Source organism: Astatotilapia calliptera, chromosome 3, assembly GCF_964374335.1.
Source record: "Astatotilapia calliptera chromosome 3, fAstCal68.1, whole genome shotgun sequence".
NCBI classification, from domain to species: Eukaryota; Metazoa; Chordata; class Actinopteri; order Cichliformes; family Cichlidae; genus Astatotilapia; species Astatotilapia calliptera.
Genome location: NC_137424.1, coordinates 23223943 through 23242117, shown reverse-complemented (window position 1 = coordinate 23242117; position 18175 = coordinate 23223943). Strand labels below are relative to the sequence as shown.

Below are 18175 nucleotides of genomic sequence, written 5' to 3'. Positions count from 1 at the left end.
TCACCAAACCAGGCCCTGTGCTGCTAGCTGTGGCCATGTACAACACACCAGGCCCTGTGCTGGTTCCTGAGGCCATCTTCAACAATCCAGGGCCTGTGCTGTTAGATAAATGCTAAACTGAGCCTTTGGGTTAGGGTATTATGCAAACATGCAGGTATGGTTAAAGGATTGTCTTCGTAACTTCAGGTACTTGCCACCTAATCAGTTGAATCCATAAATTGAGACATTGTGCTGGGGCCAGCAGCTTACGGCCATACCACCCTGAGCACGCCCGACCTCGTCTGATCTCGGAAGCTAAGCAGGGCTGGGCTTGGTTAGTACTTGGATGGGAGACTACCTGGGAATACCTGGTGCTGTAAGCCTTTCATTTTCATGTCATTGAACCGCTTTTGATCCAGAGAAGGGGTGTATTAAAAGACCAAAAGCAGCTGCCCATTAATGAGGGCACATTAACGACATTGCTTTTGGCTGTTTTCCAATGTCTTGTGCTGCTAGCTGATGCCACCTACACCACACCAGGGCCTGAGTGACCGGCTGGGGCCACTTACACCACATCAGGGCCTGTGGCTGCTGGCTGAGGCCACTTACACCACACCAGGGCCTGTGGCTGCTGGCTGAGGCCACTTACACCACACCAGAGCATTAGTTGCTATTGAGACCAATTACACCACACCAGGGTCTGTGGCTCTTGCTCAGGCCACTTACACCACACCAGGGCCTGTGGCACTGGCTGAGGCCACTTACACCACACCAGGGCCTGTGGCTGCTGGCTGAGGCCACCTACACCACACCAGGGCCTTAGTTGCTATTGAGGCCACTTACACCACACCAGGGCCTGTGGCAGTGGCTGAGGCCACTTACACCACACCAGGGCCTGTGGCTGCTGGCTGAGGCCACTTACACCACACCAGGGCATTAGTTGCTATTGAGGCCACTTACACCACACCAGGGCCTGTGGCTGCTGGCTGAGGCCACCTACACCACACCAGGGCATTAGTTGCTATTGAGGCCAATTACACCACACCATGGTCTGTGGCACTGGCTGAGGCCACTTACACCACACCAGGGCCTGTGGCACTGGCTGAGGCCACTTACACCACACCAGGGCCTGTGGCTGCTGGCTGAGGCCACTTACACCACACCAGGGCATTAGTTGCTATTGAGGCCCCTTACACCACACCAGGGCCTGTGGCACTGGCTGAGGCCACTTACACCACACCAGGGCCTGTGGCTGCTGGCTGAGGCCACTTACACCACACCAGGGCCTGTGGCTGCTGGCTGAGGCCACTTACACCACACCAGGGCCTGTGGCTGCTGGCTGAGGCCACTTACACCACACCAGGGACTGTGGCTGCTGGCTGAGGCCACTTACACCACACCAGTGCCTGTGGCTTCTGGCTGAGGCCACTTACACCACACCAGGGCCTGTGGCTCTTGCTCAGGCCACTCACATCACACCAGGCCCTGCGCTTCTGGCCGAGGCCATCTTCACCAAACCAGGCCCTGTGCTGCTAGCTGTGGCCATGTACAACACACCAGGCCCTGTGCTGGTTCCTGAGGCCATCTTCAACAATCCAGGGCCTGTGCTGTTAGATAAATGCTAAACTGAGCCTTTGGGTTAGGGTATTATGCAAACATGCAGGTATGGTTAAAGGATTGTCTTCGTAACTTCAGGTACTTGCCACCTAATCAGTTGAATCCATAAATTGAGACATTGTGCTGGGGCCAGCAGCTTACGGCCATACAACCCTGAGCATGCCCGACCTCGTCTGATCTCGGAAGCTAAGCAGGGCTGGGCTTGATTAGTACTTGGATGGGAGACTGCCTGGGAATACCTGGTGCTGTAAGCCTTTCTTTTTCATGTCATTGAACCGCTTTTGATCCAGAGAAGGGGTGTATTAAAAGACCAAAAGCAGCTGCCCATTAATGAGGGCACATTAACGACATTGCTTTTGGCTGTTTTCCAATGTCTTGTGCTGCTAGCTGATGCCACCTACACCACACCAGGGCCTGAGTGACCGGCTGGGGCCACTTACACCACATCAGGGCCTGTGGCTGCTGGCTGAGGCCACTTACACCACACCAGGGCCTGTGGCTGCTGGCTGAGGCCACTTACACCACATCAGGGCATTAGTTGCTATTGAGGCCAATTACACCACACCAGGGTCTGTGGCTCTTGCTCAGGCCACTTACACCACATCAGGGCCTGTGGAACTGGCTGAGGCCACTTACACCACACCAGGGCCTGTGGCTGCTGGCTGAGGCCACCTACACCACACCAGGGCATTAGTTGCTATTGAGGCCAATTACACCACACCAGGGTCTGTGACTCTTGCTCAGGCCACTTACACCACACTAGGGCCTGTGGCACTGGCTGAGGCCACTTACACCACACCAGGGCCTGTGGCTGCTGGCTGAGGCCACTTACACCACACCAGGGCCTGTGGCTGCTGGCTGAGGTCACTTACACCACACCAGTGCCTGTGGCTGCTGGCTGAGGGCACTTACACCACACCAGTGCCTGTGGCTTCTGGCTGAGGCCACTTACACCACACCAGGGCCTGTGGCTGCTGGCTGAGGCCACTTACACCACACCAGGGCCTGTGGCTGCTGGCTGAGGTCACTTACACCACACCAGTGCCTGTGGCTGCTGGCTGAGGGCACTTACACCACACCAGTGCCTGTGGCTTCTGGCTGAGGCCACTTACACCACACCAGGGCCTGTGGCTGCTGGCTGAGGCCACTTACACCACACCAGGGCCTGTGGCTGCTGGCTGAGGGCACTTACACCACACCAGTGCCTGTGGCTGCTGGCTGAGGCCACCTACACCACACCAGGGCATTAGTTGCTATTGAGGCCAATTACACCACACCAGGGTCTGTGACTCTTGCTCAGGCCACTTACACCACACCAGGGCCTGTGGCACTGGCTGAGGCCACTTACACCACACCAGGGCCTGTGGCTGCTGGCTGAGGCCACTTACACCACACCAGGGCCTTTGGCTGCTGGCTGAGGTCACTTACACCACACCAGGGCGTGTGGCTGCTGGCTGAGGGCACTTACACCACACCAGTGCCTGTGGCTTCTGGCTGAGGCCACTTACACCACACTAGGGCCTGTGGCAGCTGGCTGAGGCCACTTACACCACACCAGGGCCTGTGGCTGCTGGCTGAGGCCACTTACACCACACCAGGGCCTGTGGCTGCTGGCTGAGGCCACTTACACCACACCAGTGCCTGTGGCTGCTGGCTGAGGCCACTTACACCACACCAGGGCATTAGTTGCTATTGAGGCCCCTTACACCACACCAGGGCCTGTGGCACTGGCTGAGGCCACTTACACCACACCAGGGCCTGTGGCTGCTGGCTGAGGCCACCTACACCACACCAGGGCATTAGTTGCTATTGAGGCCAATTACACCACACCAGGGTCTGTGGCTCTTGCTCAGGCCACTTACACCACACCAGGGCCTGTGGCACTGGCTGAGGCCACTTACACCACACCATGGCCTGTGGCTCTGGCTGAGGCCACTTACACCACACCAGGGCCTGTGGCTGCTGGCTGAGGCCATTTACACCACACCAGGGCCTGTGGCTGCTGGCTGAGGCCACTTACACCACACCAGGGACTGTGGCTGCTGGCTGAGGCCACTTACACCACACCAGTGCCTGTGGCTTCTGGCTGAGGCCACTTACACCACACCAGGGCCTGTGGCTCTTGCTCAGGCCACTTACACCACACCAGGGCCTGTGGCTGCTGGCTGAGGCCACTTACACCACACCAGGGCATTAGTTGCTATTGAGGCCAATTACACCACACCAGGGTCTGTGACTCTTGCTCAGGCCACTTACACCACACCAGGGCCTGTGGCACTGGCTGAGGCCACTTACACCACACCAGGGCCTGTGGCTGCTGGCTGAGGCCACTTACACCACACCAGGGCCTGTGGCTGCTGGCTGAGGTCACTTACACCACACCAGTGCCTGTGGCTGCTGGCTGAGGGCACTTACACCACACCAGTGCCTGTGGCTTTTGGCTGAGGCCACTTACACCACACCAGGGCCTGTGGCTGCTGGCTGAGGTCACTTACACCACACCAGTGCCTGTGGCTTCTGGCTGAGGCCACTTACACCACACCAGGGCCTGTGGCTCTTGCTCAGGCCACTTACACCACACCAGGGCCTGTGGCTGCTGGCTGAGGCCACTTACACCACACCAGGGCCTGTGGCTGCTGGCTGAGGGCACTTACACCACACCAGTGCCTGTGGCTGCTGGCTGAGGCCACTTACACCACACCAGGGCATTAGTTGCTATTGAGGCCCCTTACACCACACCAGGGCCTGTGGCACTGGCTGAGGCCACTTACACCACACCAGGGCCTGTGGCTGCTGGCTGAGGCCACCTACACCACACCAGGGCATTAGTTGCTATTGAGGCCAATTACACCACACCAGGGTCTGTGACTCTTGCTCAGGCCACTTACACCACACCAGGGCCTGTGGCACTGGCTGAGGCCACTTACACCACACCAGGGCCTGTGGCTGCCGGCTGAGGCCACTTACACCACACCAGGGCCTGTGGCTGCTGGCTGAGGTCACTTACACCACACCAGGGCCTGTGGCTGCTGGCTGAGGGCACTTACACCACACCAGTGCCTGTGGCTTCTGGCTGAGGCCACTTACACCACACCAGGGCCTGTGGCAGCTGGCTCAGGCCACTTACACCACACCAGGGCCTGTGGCTGCTGGCTGAGGCCACTTACACCACACCAGGGCCTGTGGCTGCTGGCTGAGGTCACTTACACCACACCAGGGCCTGTGGCTGCTGGCTGAGGCCACTTACACCACACCAGGGACTGTGGCTGCTGGCTGAGGTCACTTACACCACACCAGGGCCTGTGGCTGCTGGCTGAGGCCACTTACACCACACCAGGGACTGTGGCTGCTGGCTGAGGCCACTTACACCACACCAGGGCCTGTGGCTGCTGGCTGAGGCCACTTACACCACACCAGGGACTGTGGCTTCTGGCTGAGGCCACTTACACCACACCAGGGCCTGTGGCTCTTGCTCAGGCCACTCACATCACACCAGGCCCTGCGCTTCTGGCCGAGGCCATCTTCACCAAACCAGGCCCTGTGCTGCTAGCTGTGGCCATGTACAACACACCAGGCCCTGTGCTGGTTCCTGAGGCCATCTTCAACAATCCAGGGCCTGTGCTGTTAGATAAATGCTAAACTGAGCCTTTGGGTTAGGGTATTATGCAAACATGCAGGTATGGTTAAAGGATTGTCTTCGTAACTTCAGGTACTTGCCACCTAATCAGTTGAATCCATAAATTGAGACATTGTGCTGGGGCCAGCAGCTTACGGCCATACCACCCTGAGCATGCCCGACCTCGTCTGATCTCGGAAGCTAAGCAGGGCTGGGCTTGGTTAGTATTTGGATGGGAGACTACCTGGGAATACCTGGTGCTGTAAGCCTTTCATTTTCATGTCATTGAACCGCTTTTGATCCAGAGAAGGGGTGTATTAAAAGACCAAAAGCAGCTGCCCATTAATGAGGGCACATTAACGACATTGCTTTTGGCTGTTTTCCAATGTATTGTGCTGCTAGCTGATGCCACCTACACCACACCAGGGCCTGAGTGACCGGCTGGGGCCACTTACACCACATCAGGGCCTGTGGCTGCTGGCTGAGGCCACTTACACCACACCAGGGCCTGTGGCTGTTGGCTGAGGCCACTTACACCACACCAGGGCATTAGTTGCTATTGAGGCCAATTACACCACACCAGGGTCTGTGGCTCTTGCTCAGGCCACTTACACCACATCAGGGCCTGTGGCACTGGCTGAGGCCACTTACACCACACCAGGGCCTGTGGCTGCTGGCTGAGGCCACCTACACCACACCAGGGCATTAGTTGCTATTGAGGCCAATTACACCACACCAGGGTCTGTGACTCTTGCTCAGGCCACTTACACCACACCAGGGCCTGTGGCTGCTGGCTGAGGCCACTTACACCACACCAGGGCCTGTGGCTGCTGGCTGAGGCCACTTACACCACACCAGGGCCTGTGGCTGCTGGCTGAGGTCACTTACACCACACCAGTGCCTGTGGCTGCTGGCTGAGGGCACTTACACCACACCAGTGCCTGTGGCTTCTGGCTGAGGCCACTTACACCACACCAGGGCCTGTGGCTGCTGGCTGAGGCCACTTACACCACACCAGGGCCTGTGGCTGCTGGCTGAGGTCACTTACACCACACCAGTGCCTGTGGCTGCTGGCTGAGGGCACTTACACCACACCAGTGCCTGTGGCTTCTGGCTGAGGCCACTTACACCACACCAGGGCCTGTGGCTCTTGCTCAGGCCACTTACACCACACCAGGGCCTGTGGCTGCTGGCTGAGGCCACTTACACCACACCAGGGCCTGTGGCTGCTGGCTGAGGGCACTTACACCACACCAGTGCCTGTGGCTGCTGGCTGAGGCCACTTACACCACACCAGGGCATTAGTTGCTATTGAGGCCCCTTACACCACACCAGGGCCTGTGGCTGCTGGCTGAGGCCACCTACACCACACCAGGGCATTAGTTGCTATTGAGGCCAATTACACCACACCAGGGTCTGTGACTCTTGCTCAGGCCACTTACACCACACCAGGGCCTGTGGCACTGGCTGAGGCCACTTACACCACACCAGGGCCTGTGGCTGCTGGCTGAGGCCACTTACACCACACCAGGGCCTGTGGCTGCTGGCTGAGGTCACTTACACCACACCAGGGCCTGTGGCTGCTGGCTGAGGCCACTTACACCACACCAGGGCCTTAGTTGCTATTGAGGCCCCTTACACCACACCAGGGCCTGTGGCACTGGCTGAGGCCACTTACACCACACCAGGGCCTGTGGCTGCTGGCTGAGGCCACCTACACCACACCAGGGCATTAGTTGCTATTGAGGCCAATTACACCACACCAGGGTCTGTGGCTCTTGCTCAGGCCACTTACACCACACCAGGGCCTGTGGCACTGGCTGAGGCCACTTACACCACACCAGGGCCTGTGGCTGCTGGCTGAGGCCACTTACACCACACCAGGGCCTGTGGCTGCTGGCTGAGGCCACTTACACCACACCAGGGCCTGTGGCTCTTGCTCAGGCCACTCACATCACACCAGGCCCTGCGCTTCTGGCCGAGGCCATCTTCACCAAACCAGGCCCTGTGCTGCTAGCTGTGGCCATGTACAACACACCAGGCCCTGTGCTGGTTCCTGAGGCCATCTTCAACAATCCAGGGCCTGTGCTGTTAGATAAATGCTAAACTGAGCCTTTGGGTTAGGGTATTATGCAAACATGCAGGTATGGTTAAAGGATTGTCTTCGTAACTTCAGGTACTTGCCACCTAATCAGTTGAATCCATAAATTGAGACATTGTGCTGGGGCCAGCAGCTTACGGCCATACCACCCTGAGCACGCCCGACCTCGTCTGATCTCGGAAGCTAAGCAGGGCTGGGCTTGGTTAGTACTTGGATGGGAGACTGCCTGGGAATACCTGGTGCTGTAAGCCTTTGTTTTTCATGTCATTGAACCGCTTTTGATCCAGAGAAGGGGTGTATTAAAAGACCAAAAGCAGCTGCCCATTAATGAGGGCACATTAACGACATTGCTTTTGGCTGTTTTCCAATGTCTTGTGCTGCTAGCTGATGCCACCTACACCACACCAGGGCCTGAGTGACCGGCTGGGGCCACTTACACCACATCAGGGCCTGTGGCTGCTGGCTGAGGCCACTTACACCACACCAGGGCCTGTGGCTGCTGGCTGAGGCCACTTACACCACACCAGGGCATTAGTTGCTATTGAGGCCAATTACACCACACCAGGGTCTGTGGCTCTTGCTCAGGCCACTTACACCACATCAGGGCCTGTGGCACTGGCTGAGGCCACTTACACCACACCAGGGCCTGTGGCTGCTGGCTGAGGCCACCTACACCACACCAGGGCATTAGTTGCTATTGAGGCCAATTACACCACACCAGGGTCTGTGACTCTTGCTCAGGCCACTTACACCACACTAGGGCCTGTGGCACTGGCTGACGCCACTTACACCACACCAGGGCCTGTGGCTGCTGGCTCAGGCCACTTACACCACACCAGGGCCTGTGGCTGCTGGCTGAGGCCACTTACACCACACCAGGGCCTGTGGCTGCTGGCTGAGGCCACTTACACCACACCAGTGCCTGTGGCTGCTGGCTGAGGCCACTTACACCACACCAGGGCCTGTGGCTGCTGGCTGAGGTCACTTACACCACACCAGGGCCTGTGGCTGCTGGCTGAGGGCACTTACACCACACCAGTGCCTGTGGCTTCTGGCTGAGGCCACTTACACCACACCAGGGCCTGTGGCAGCTGGCTCAGGCCACTTACACCACACCAGGGCCTGTGGCTGCTGGCTGAGGCCACTTACACCACACCAGGGCCTGTGGCTGCTGGCTGAGGCCACTTACACCACACCAGGGCATTAGTTGCTATTGAGGCCCCTTACACCACACCAGGGCCTGTGGCACTGGCTGAGGCCACTTACACCACACCAGGGCCTGTGGCTGCTGGCTGAGGCCACCTACACCTCACCAGGGCATTAGTTGCTATTGAGGCCAATTACACCACACCAGGGTCTGTGGCTCTTGCTCAGGCCACTTACACCACACCAGGGCCTGTGGCACTGGCTGAGGCCACTTACACCACACCAGGGCCTGTGGCTCTGGCTGAGGCCACTTACACCACACCAGGGCCTGTGGCTGCTGGCTGAGGCCATTTACACCACACCAGGGCCTGTGGCTGCTGGCTGAGGCCACTTACACCACACCAGGGCATTAGTTGCTATTGAGGCCCCTTACACCACACCAGGGCCTGTGGCACTGGCTGAGGCCACTTACACCACACCAGGGCCTGTGGCTGCTGGCTGAGGCCACCTACACCTCACCAGGGCATTAGTTGCTATTGAGGCCAATTACACCACACCAGGGTCTGTGGCTCTTGCTCAGGCCACTTACACCACACCAGGGCCTGTGGCACTGGCTGAGGCCACTTACACCACACCAGGGCCTGTGGCTCTGGCTGAGGCCACTTACACCACACCAGGGCCTGTGGCTGCTGGCTGAGGCCATTTACACCACACCAGGGCCTGTGGCTGCTGGCTGAGGCCACTTACACCACACCAGGGCCTGTGGCTGCTGGTTGAGGCCACTTACAGCACACCAGTGCCTGTGGCTTCTGGCTGAGGCCACTTACACCACACCAGGGCCTGTGGCTCTTGCTCAGGCCACTCACATCACACCAGGCCCTGCGCTTCTGGCCGAGGCCATCTTCACCAAACCAGGCCCTGTGCTGCTAGCTGTGGCCATGTACAACACACCAGGGCCTGTGCTGTTAGATAAATGCTAAACTGAGCCTTTGGGTTAGGGTATTATGCAAACATGCAGTTATGGTTATAGGATTGTCTTCGTAACTTCAGGTACTTGCCACCTAATCACTTGAATCCATAAATTGAGACATTGTGCTGGGGCCAGCAGCTTACGGCCATACCACCCTGAGCACGCCCGACCTCGTCTGATCTCGGAAGCTAAGCAGGGCTGGGCTTGGTTAGTACTTGGATGGGAGACTGCCTGGGAATACCTGGTGCTGTAAGCCTTTCATTTTCATGTCATTGAACCGCTTTTGATCCAGAGAAGGGGTGTATTAAAAGACCAAAAGCAGCTGCCCATTAATGAGGGCACATTAACGACATTGCTTTTGGCTGTTTTCCAATGTCTTGTGCTGCTAGCTGATGCCACCTACACCACACCAGGGCCTGAGTGACCGGCTGGGGCCACTTACACCACATCAGGGCCTGTGGCTGCTGGCTGAGGCCACTTACACCACACCAGGGCCTGTGGCTGCTGGCTGAGGCCACTTACACCACACCAGGGCCTGTGGCTGCTGGCTGAGGCCACCTACACCACACCAGGGCCTTAGTTGCTATTGAGGCCAATTACACCACACCAGGGTCTGTGGCTCTTGCTCAGGCCACTTACACCACACCAGGGCCTGTGGCTGCTGGCTGAGGCCACTTACACCACACCAGGGCATTAGTTGCTATTGAGGCCACTTACACCACACCAGGGCCAGTGGCTGCTGGCTGAGGCCACCTACACCACACCAGGGCATTAGTTGCTATTGAGGCCAATTACACCACACCAGGGTCTGTGGCTCTTGCTCAGGCCACTTACACCACACCAGGGCCTGTGGCACTGGCTGAGGCCACTTACACCACACCAGGGCCTGTGGCTCTGGCTGAGGCCACTTACACCACACCAGGGCCTGTGGCTGCTGGCTGAGGCCACTTACACCACACCAGGGCCTGTGGCTGCTGGCTGAGGCCACTTACACCACACCAGTGCCTGTGGCTTCTGGCTGAGGCCACTTACACCACACCAGGGCCTGTGGCTCTTGCTCAGGCCACTCACATCACACCAGGCCCTGCGCTTCTGGCCGAGGCCATCTTCACCAAACCAGGCCCTGTGCTGCTAGCTGTGGCCATGTACAACACACCAGGCCCTGTGCTGGTTCCTGAGGCCATCTTCAACAATCCAGGGCCTGTGCTGTTAGATAAATGCTAAACTGAGCCTTTGGGTTAGGGTATTATGCAAACATGCAGGTATGGTTAAAGGATTGTCTTCGTAACTTCAGGTACTTGCCACCTAATCAGTTGAATCCATAAATTGAGACATTGTGCTGGGGCCAGCAGCTTACGGCCATACCACCCTGAGCACGCCCGACCTCGTCTGATCTCGGAAGCTAAGCAGGGCTGGGCTTGGTTAGTACTTGGATGGGAGACTACCTGGGAATACCTGGTGCTGTAAGCCTTTCATTTTCATGTCATTGAACCGCTTTTGATCCAGAGAAGGGGTGTATTAAAAGACCAAAAGCAGCTGCCCATTAATGAGGGCACATTAACGACATTGCTTTTGGCTGTTTTCCAATGTCTTGTGCTGCTAGCTGATGCCACCTACACCACACCAGGGCCTGAGTGACCGGCTGGGGCCACTTACACCACATCAGGGCCTGTGGCTGCTGGCTGAGGCCACTTACACCACACCAGGGCCTGTGGCTGCTGGCTGAGGCCACTTACACCACACCAGAGCATTAGTTGCTATTGAGACCAATTACACCACACCAGGGTCTGTGGCTCTTGCTCAGGCCACTTACACCACACCAGGGCCTGTGGCACTGGCTGAGGCCACTTACACCACACCAGGGCCTGTGGCTGCTGGCTGAGGCCACCTACACCACACCAGGGCCTTAGTTGCTATTGAGGCCACTTACACCACACCAGGGCCTGTGGCAGTGGCTGAGGCCACTTACACCACACCAGGGCCTGTGGCTGCTGGCTGAGGCCACTTACACCACACCAGGGCATTAGTTGCTATTGAGGCCACTTACACCACACCAGGGCCTGTGGCTGCTGGCTGAGGCCACCTACACCACACCAGGGCATTAGTTGCTATTGAGGCCAATTACACCACACCATGGTCTGTGGCACTGGCTGAGGCCACTTACAGCACACCAGGGCCTGTGGCACTGGCTGAGGCCACTTACACCACACCAGGGCCTGTGGCTGCTGGCTGAGGCCACTTACACCACACCAGGGCATTAGTTGCTATTGAGGCCCCTTACACCACACCAGGGCCTGTGGCACTGGCTGAGGCCACTTACACCACACAAGGGCCTGTGGCTGCTGGCTGAGGCCACTTACACCACACCAGGGCCTGTGGCTGCTGGCTGAGGCCACTTACACCACACCAGGGCCTGTGGCTGCTGGCTGAGGCCACTTACACCACACCAGGGACTGTGGCTGCTGGCTGAGGCCACTTACACCACACCAGTGCCTGTGGCTTCTGGCTGAGGCCACTTACACCACACCAGGGCCTGTGGCTCTTGCTCAGGCCACTCACATCACACCAGGCCCTGCGCTTCTGGCCGAGGCCATCTTCACCAAACCAGGCCCTGTGCTGCTAGCTGTGGCCATGTACAACACACCAGGCCCTGTGCTGGTTCCTGAGGCCATCTTCAACAATCCAGGGCCTGTGCTGTTAGATAAATGCTAAACTGAGCCTTTGGGTTAGGGTATTATGCAAACATGCAGGTATGGTTAAAGGATTGTCTTCGTAACTTCAGGTACTTGCCACCTAATCAGTTGAATCCATAAATTGAGACATTGTGCTGGGGCCAGCAGCTTACGGCCATACAACCCTGAGCACGCCCGACCTCGTCTGATCTCGGAAGCTAAGCAGGGCTGGGCTTGTTTAGTACTTGGATGGGAGACTGCCTGGGAATACCTGGTGCTGTAAGCCTTTCTTTTTCATGTCATTGAACCGCTTTTGATCCAGAGAAGGGGTGTATTAAAAGACCAAAAGCAGCTGCCCATTAATGAGGGCACATTAACGACATTGCTTTTGGCTGTTTTCCAATGTCTTGTGCTGCTAGCTGATGCCACCTACACCACACCAGGGCCTGAGTGACCGGCTGGGGCCACTTACACCACATCAGGGCCTGTGGCTGCTGGCTGAGGCCACTTACACCACACCAGGGCCTGTGGCTGCTGGCTGAGGCCACTTACACCACATCAGGGCATTAGTTGCTATTGAGGCCAATTACACCACACCAGGGTCTGTGGCTCTTGCTCAGGCCACTTACACCACATCAGGGCCTGTGGCACTGGCTGAGGCCACTTACACCACACCAGGGCCTGTGGCTGCTGGCTGAGGCCACCTACACCACACCAGGGCATTAGTTGCTATTGAGGCCAATTACACCACACCAGGGTCTGTGACTCTTGCTCAGGCCACTTACACCACACTAGGGCCTGTGGCACTGGCTGAGGCCACTTACACCACACCAGGGCCTGTGGCTGCTGGCTGAGGCCACTTACACCACACCAGGGCCTGTGGCTGCTGGCTGAGGTCACTTACACCACACCAGTGCCTGTGGCTGCTGGCTGAGGGCACTTACACCACACCAGTGCCTGTGGCTTCTGGCTGAGGCCACTTACACCACACCAGGGCCTGTGGCTGCTGGCTGAGGCCACTTACACCACACCAGGGCCTGTGGCTGCTGGCTGAGGTCACTTACACCACACCAGTGCCTGTGGCTGCTGGCTGAGGGCACTTACACCACACCAGTGCCTGTGGCTTCTGGCTGAGGCCACTTACACCACACCAGGGCCTGTGGCTGCTGGCTGAGGCCACTTACACCACACCAGGGCCTGTGGCTGCTGGCTGAGGGCACTTACACCACACCAGTGCCTGTGGCTGCTGGCTGAGGCCACTTACACCACACCAGGGCATTAGTTGCTATTGAGGCCCCTTACACCACACCAGGGCCTGTGGCACTGGCTGAGGCCACTTACACCACACCAGGGCCTGTGGCTGCTGGCTGAGGCCACCTACACCACACCAGGGCATTAGTTGCTATTGAGGCCAATTACACCACACCAGGGTCTGTGACTCTTGCTCAGGCCACTTACACCACACCAGGGCCTTTGGCACTGGCTGAGGCCACTTACACCACACCAGGGCCTTTGGCACTGGCTGAGGCCACTTACACCACACCAGGGCCTGTGGCTGCTGGCTGAGGCCACTTACACCACACCAGGGCCTGTGGCTGCTGGCTGAGGTCACTTACACCACACCAGGGCCTGTGGCTGCTGGCTGAGGGCACTTACACCACACCAGTGCCTGTGGCTTCTGGCTGAGGCCACTTACACCACACCAGGGCCTGTGGCAGCTGGCTCAGGCCACTTACACCACACCAGGGCCTGTGGCTGCTGGCTGAGGCCACTTACACCACACCAGGGCCTGTGGCTGCTGGCTGAGGCCACTTACACCACACCAGTGCCTGTGGCTGCTGGCTGAGGCCACTTACACCACACCAGGGCATTAGTTGCTATTGAGGCCCCTTACACCACACCAGGGCCTGTGGCACTGGCTGAGGCCACTTACACCACACCAGGGCCTGTGGCTGCTGGCTGAGGCCACTTACACCTCACCAGGGCATTAGTTGCTATTGAGGCCAATTACACCACACCAGGGTCTGTGGCTCTTGCTCAGGCCACCTACACCACACCAGGGCCTGTGGCACTGGCTGAGGCCACTTACACCACACCAGGGCCTGTGGCTCTGGCTGAGGCCACTTACACCACACCAGGGCCTGTGGCTGCTGGCTGAGGCCATTTACACCACACCAGGGCCTGTGGCTGCTGGCTGAGGCCACTTACACCACACCAGGGCCTGTGGCTGCTGGCTGAGGCCACTTACACCACACCAGGGCCTGTGGCTCTTGCTCAGGCCACTCACATCACACCAGGCCCTGCGCTTCTGGCCGAGGCCATCTTCACCAAACCAGGCCCTGTGCTGCTAGCTGTGGCCATGTACAACACACCAGGGCCTGTGCTGTTAGATAAATGCTAAACTGAGCCTTTGGGTTAGGGTATTATGCAAACATGCAGGTATGGTTAAAGGATTGTCTTCGTAACTTCAGGTACTTGCCACCTAATCAGTTGAATCCATAAATTGAGACATTGTGCTGGGGCCAGCAGCTTACGGCCATACCACCCTGAGCACGCCCGACCTCGTCTGATCTCGGAAGCTAAGCAGGGCTGGGCTTGGTTAGTACTTGGATGGGAGACTCCCTGGGAATACCTGGTGCTGTAAGCCTTTCATTTTCATGTCATTGAACCGCTTTTGATCCAGAGAAGGGGTGTATTAAAAGACCAAAAGCAGCTGCCCATTAATGAGGGCACATTAAGGACATTGCTTTTGGCTGTTTTCCAATGTCTTGTGCTGCTAGCTGATGCCACCTACACCACACCAGGGCCTGAGTGACCGGCTGGGGCCACTTACACCACATCAGGGCCTGTGGCTGCTGGCTGAGGCCACTTACACCACACCAGGGCCTGTGGCTGCTGGCTGAGGCCACTTACACCACACCAGGGCCTGTGGCTGCTGGCTGAGGCCACTTACACCACACCAGGGCATTAGTTGCTATTGAGGCCACTTACACCACACCAGGGCCTGTGGCTGCTGGCTGAGGCCACCTACACCACACCAGGGCATTAGTTGCTATTGAGGCCAATTACACCACACCAGGGTCTGTGGCTCTTGCTCAGGCCACTTACACCACACCAGGGCCTGTGGCACTGGCTGAGGCCACTTACACCACACCAGGGCCTGTGGCTCTGGCTGAGGCCACTTACACCACACCAGGGCCTGTGGCACTGGCTGAGGCCACTTACACCACACCAGGGCCTGTGGCTGCTGGCTGAGGCCACTTACACCACACCAGGGCCTGTGGCACTGGCTGAGGCCACTTACACCACACCAGGGCCTTAGTTGCTATTGAGGCCACTTACACCACACCAGGGCCTGTGGCAGTGGCTGAGGCCACTTACACCACACCAGGGCCTGTGGCTGCTGGCTGAGGCCACTTACACCACACCAGGGCATTAGTTGCTATTGAGGCCACTTACACCACACCAGGGCCTGTGGCTGCTGGCTGAGGCCACCTACACCACACCAGGGCATTAGTTGCTATTGAGGCCAATTACACCACACCAGGGTCTGTGACTCTTGCTCAGGCCACTTACACCACACCAGGGCCTGTGGCACTGGCTGAGGCCACTTACACCACACCAGGGCCTGTGGCTGCTGGCTGAGGCCACTTACACCACACCAGGGCCTGTGGCTGCTGGCTGAGGTCACTTACACCACACCAGGGCCTGTGGCTGCTGGCTGAGGGCACTTACACCACACCAGTGCCTGTGGCTTCTGGCTGAGGCCACTTACACCACACCAGTGCCTGTGGCTTCTGGCTCAGGCCACTTACACCACACCAGGGCCTGTGGCTGCTGGCTGAGGCCACTTACACCACACCAGGGCCTGTGGCTGCTGGCTGAGGCCACTTACACCACACCAGTGCCTGTGGCTGCTGGCTGAGGCCACTTACACCACACCAGGGCATTAGTTGCTATTGAGGCCCCTTACACCACACCAGGGCCTGTGGCACTGGCTGAGGCCACTTACACCACACCAGGGCCTGTGGCTGCTGGCTGAGGCCACCTACACCTCACCAGGGCATTAGTTGCTATTGAGGCCAGTTACACCACACCAGGGTCTGTGGCTCTTGCTCAGGCCACTTACACCACACCAGGGCCTGTGGCACTGGCTGAGGCCACTTACACCACACCAGGGCCTGTGGCACTGGCTGAGGCCACTTACACCACACCAGGGCCTGTGGCTCTGGCTGAGGCCACTTACACCACACCAGGGCCTGTGGCTGCTGGCTGAGGCCACTTAAACCACACCAGGGCCTGTGGCTGCTTGCTGAGGCCACTTACACCACACCAGTGCCTGTGGCTTCTGGCTGAGGCCATCTTCACCAAACCAGGCCCTGTGCTGCTAGCTGTGGCCATGTACAACACACCAGGCCCTGTGCTGGTTCCTGAGGCCATCTTCAACAATCCAGGGCCTGTGCTGTTAGATAAATGCTAAACTGAGCCTTTGGGTTAGGGTATTATGCAAACATGCAGGTATGGTTAAAGGATTGTCTTCGTAACTTCAGGTACTTGCCACCTAATCAGTTGAATCCATAAATTGAGACATTGTGCTGGGGCCAGCAGCTTACGGCCATACCACCCTGAGCACGCCCGACCTCGTCTGATCTTGGAAGCTAAGCAGGGCTGGGCTTGGTTAGTACTTGGATGGGAGACTGCCTGGGAATACCTGGTGCTGTAAGCCTTTCATTTTCATGTCATTGAACCGCTTTTGATCCAGAGAAGGGGTGTATTAAAAGACCAAAAGCAGCTGCCCATTAATGAGGGCACATTAACGACATTGCTTTTGGCTGTTTTCCAATGTCTTGTGCTGCTAGCTGATGCCACCTACACCACACCAGGGCCTGAGTGACCGGCTGGGGCCACTTACACCACATCAGGGCCTGTGGCTGCTGGCTGAGGCCACTTACACCACACCAGGGCCTGTGGCTGCTGGCTGAGGCCACTTACACCACACCAGGGCCTGTGGCTGCTGGCTGAGGCCACCTACACCACACCAGGGTCTTAGTTGCTATTGAGGCCAATTACACCACACCAGGGTCTGTGGCTCTTGCTCAGGCCACTTACACCACACCAGGGCCTGTGGCTGCTGGCTGAGGCCACTTACACCACACCAGGGCATTAGTTGCTATTGAGGCCACTTACACCACACCAGGGCCTGTGGCTGCTGGCTGAGGCCACCTACACCACACCAGGGCATTAGTTGCTATTGAGGCCAATTACACCACACCAGGGTCTTTGGCTCTTGCTCAGGCCACTTACACCACACCAGGGCCTGTGGCACTGGCTGAGGCCACTTACACCACACCAGGGCCTGTGGCTCTGGCTGAGGCCACTTACACCACACCAGGGCCTGTGGCTGCTGGCTGAGGCCACTTACACCACACCAGGGCCTGTGGCTGCTGGCTGAGGCCACTTACACCACACCAGGGCCTGTGGCTGCTGGCTGAGGCCACTTACACCACACCAGTGCCTGTGGCTTCTGGCTCAGGCCACTCACATCACACCAGGCCCTGCGCTTCTGGCCGAGGCCATTTTCACCAAACCAGGCCCTGTGCTGCTAGCTGTGGCCATGTACAACACACCAGGCCCTGTGCTGGTTCCTGAGGCCATCTTCAACAATCCAGGGCCTGTGCTGTTAGATAAATGCTAAACTGAGCCTTTGGGTTAGGGTATTATGCAAACATGCAGGTATGGTTAAAGGATTGTCTTCGTAACTTCAGGTACTTGCCACCTAATCAGTTGAATCCATAAATTGAGACATTGTGCTGGGGCCAGCAGCTTACGGCCATACCACCCTGAGCACGCCCGACCTCGTCTGATCTCGGAAGCTAAGCAGGGCTGGGCTTGGTTAGTACTTGGATGGGAGACTACCTGGGAATACCTGGTGCTGTAAGCCTTTCATTTTCATGTCATTGAACAGCTTTTGATCCAGAGAAGGGGTGTATTAAAAGACCAAAAGCAGCTGCCCATTAATGAGGGCACATTAACGACATTGCTTTTGGCTGTTTTCCAATGTCTTGTGCTGCTAG

The 18175-nt window shown here is 57.9% G+C and overlaps 9 non-coding genes and 1 pseudogene across 9 annotated transcripts; all 10 read left to right on the top strand.

Annotated features, from left to right (window-relative positions):
• The first annotated feature begins 243 nt into the window (after window positions 1–243).
• On the top strand, window positions 244–362 carry LOC145427637 (5S ribosomal RNA). The gene has a single exon (XR_013908179.1). It is a non-coding gene; the product is annotated as a 5S ribosomal RNA (ribosomal RNA).
• Window positions 363–1731: 1369 nt separating this feature from the next.
• On the top strand, window positions 1732–1850 carry LOC145427276 (5S ribosomal RNA; annotated as a pseudogene).
• Window positions 1851–5362: 3512 nt separating this feature from the next.
• On the top strand, window positions 5363–5481 carry LOC145427118 (5S ribosomal RNA). The gene has a single exon (XR_013907842.1). It is a non-coding gene; the product is annotated as a 5S ribosomal RNA (ribosomal RNA).
• Window positions 5482–7445: 1964 nt separating this feature from the next.
• LOC145426417 (5S ribosomal RNA) lies at window positions 7446–7564 on the top strand. Its single transcript, XR_013907127.1, has one exon. It is a non-coding gene; the product is annotated as a 5S ribosomal RNA (ribosomal RNA).
• Window positions 7565–9566: 2002 nt separating this feature from the next.
• Window positions 9567–9685, top strand: LOC145426416 (5S ribosomal RNA). Its single transcript, XR_013907126.1, has one exon. It is a non-coding gene; the product is annotated as a 5S ribosomal RNA (ribosomal RNA).
• A 1095-nt stretch (window positions 9686–10780) lies between these two features.
• On the top strand, window positions 10781–10899 carry LOC145427636 (5S ribosomal RNA). The gene has a single exon (XR_013908178.1). It is a non-coding gene; the product is annotated as a 5S ribosomal RNA (ribosomal RNA).
• Window positions 10900–12268: 1369 nt separating this feature from the next.
• Window positions 12269–12387, top strand: LOC145427260 (5S ribosomal RNA). The gene has a single exon (XR_013907992.1). It is a non-coding gene; the product is annotated as a 5S ribosomal RNA (ribosomal RNA).
• Window positions 12388–14629: 2242 nt separating this feature from the next.
• Window positions 14630–14748, top strand: LOC145426551 (5S ribosomal RNA). The gene has a single exon (XR_013907261.1). It is a non-coding gene; the product is annotated as a 5S ribosomal RNA (ribosomal RNA).
• Window positions 14749–16708: 1960 nt separating this feature from the next.
• LOC145426942 (5S ribosomal RNA) lies at window positions 16709–16827 on the top strand. Its single transcript, XR_013907663.1, has one exon. It is a non-coding gene; the product is annotated as a 5S ribosomal RNA (ribosomal RNA).
• A 1096-nt stretch (window positions 16828–17923) lies between these two features.
• On the top strand, window positions 17924–18042 carry LOC145427635 (5S ribosomal RNA). The gene has a single exon (XR_013908177.1). It is a non-coding gene; the product is annotated as a 5S ribosomal RNA (ribosomal RNA).
• Window positions 18043–18175: the final 133 nt, after the last annotated feature.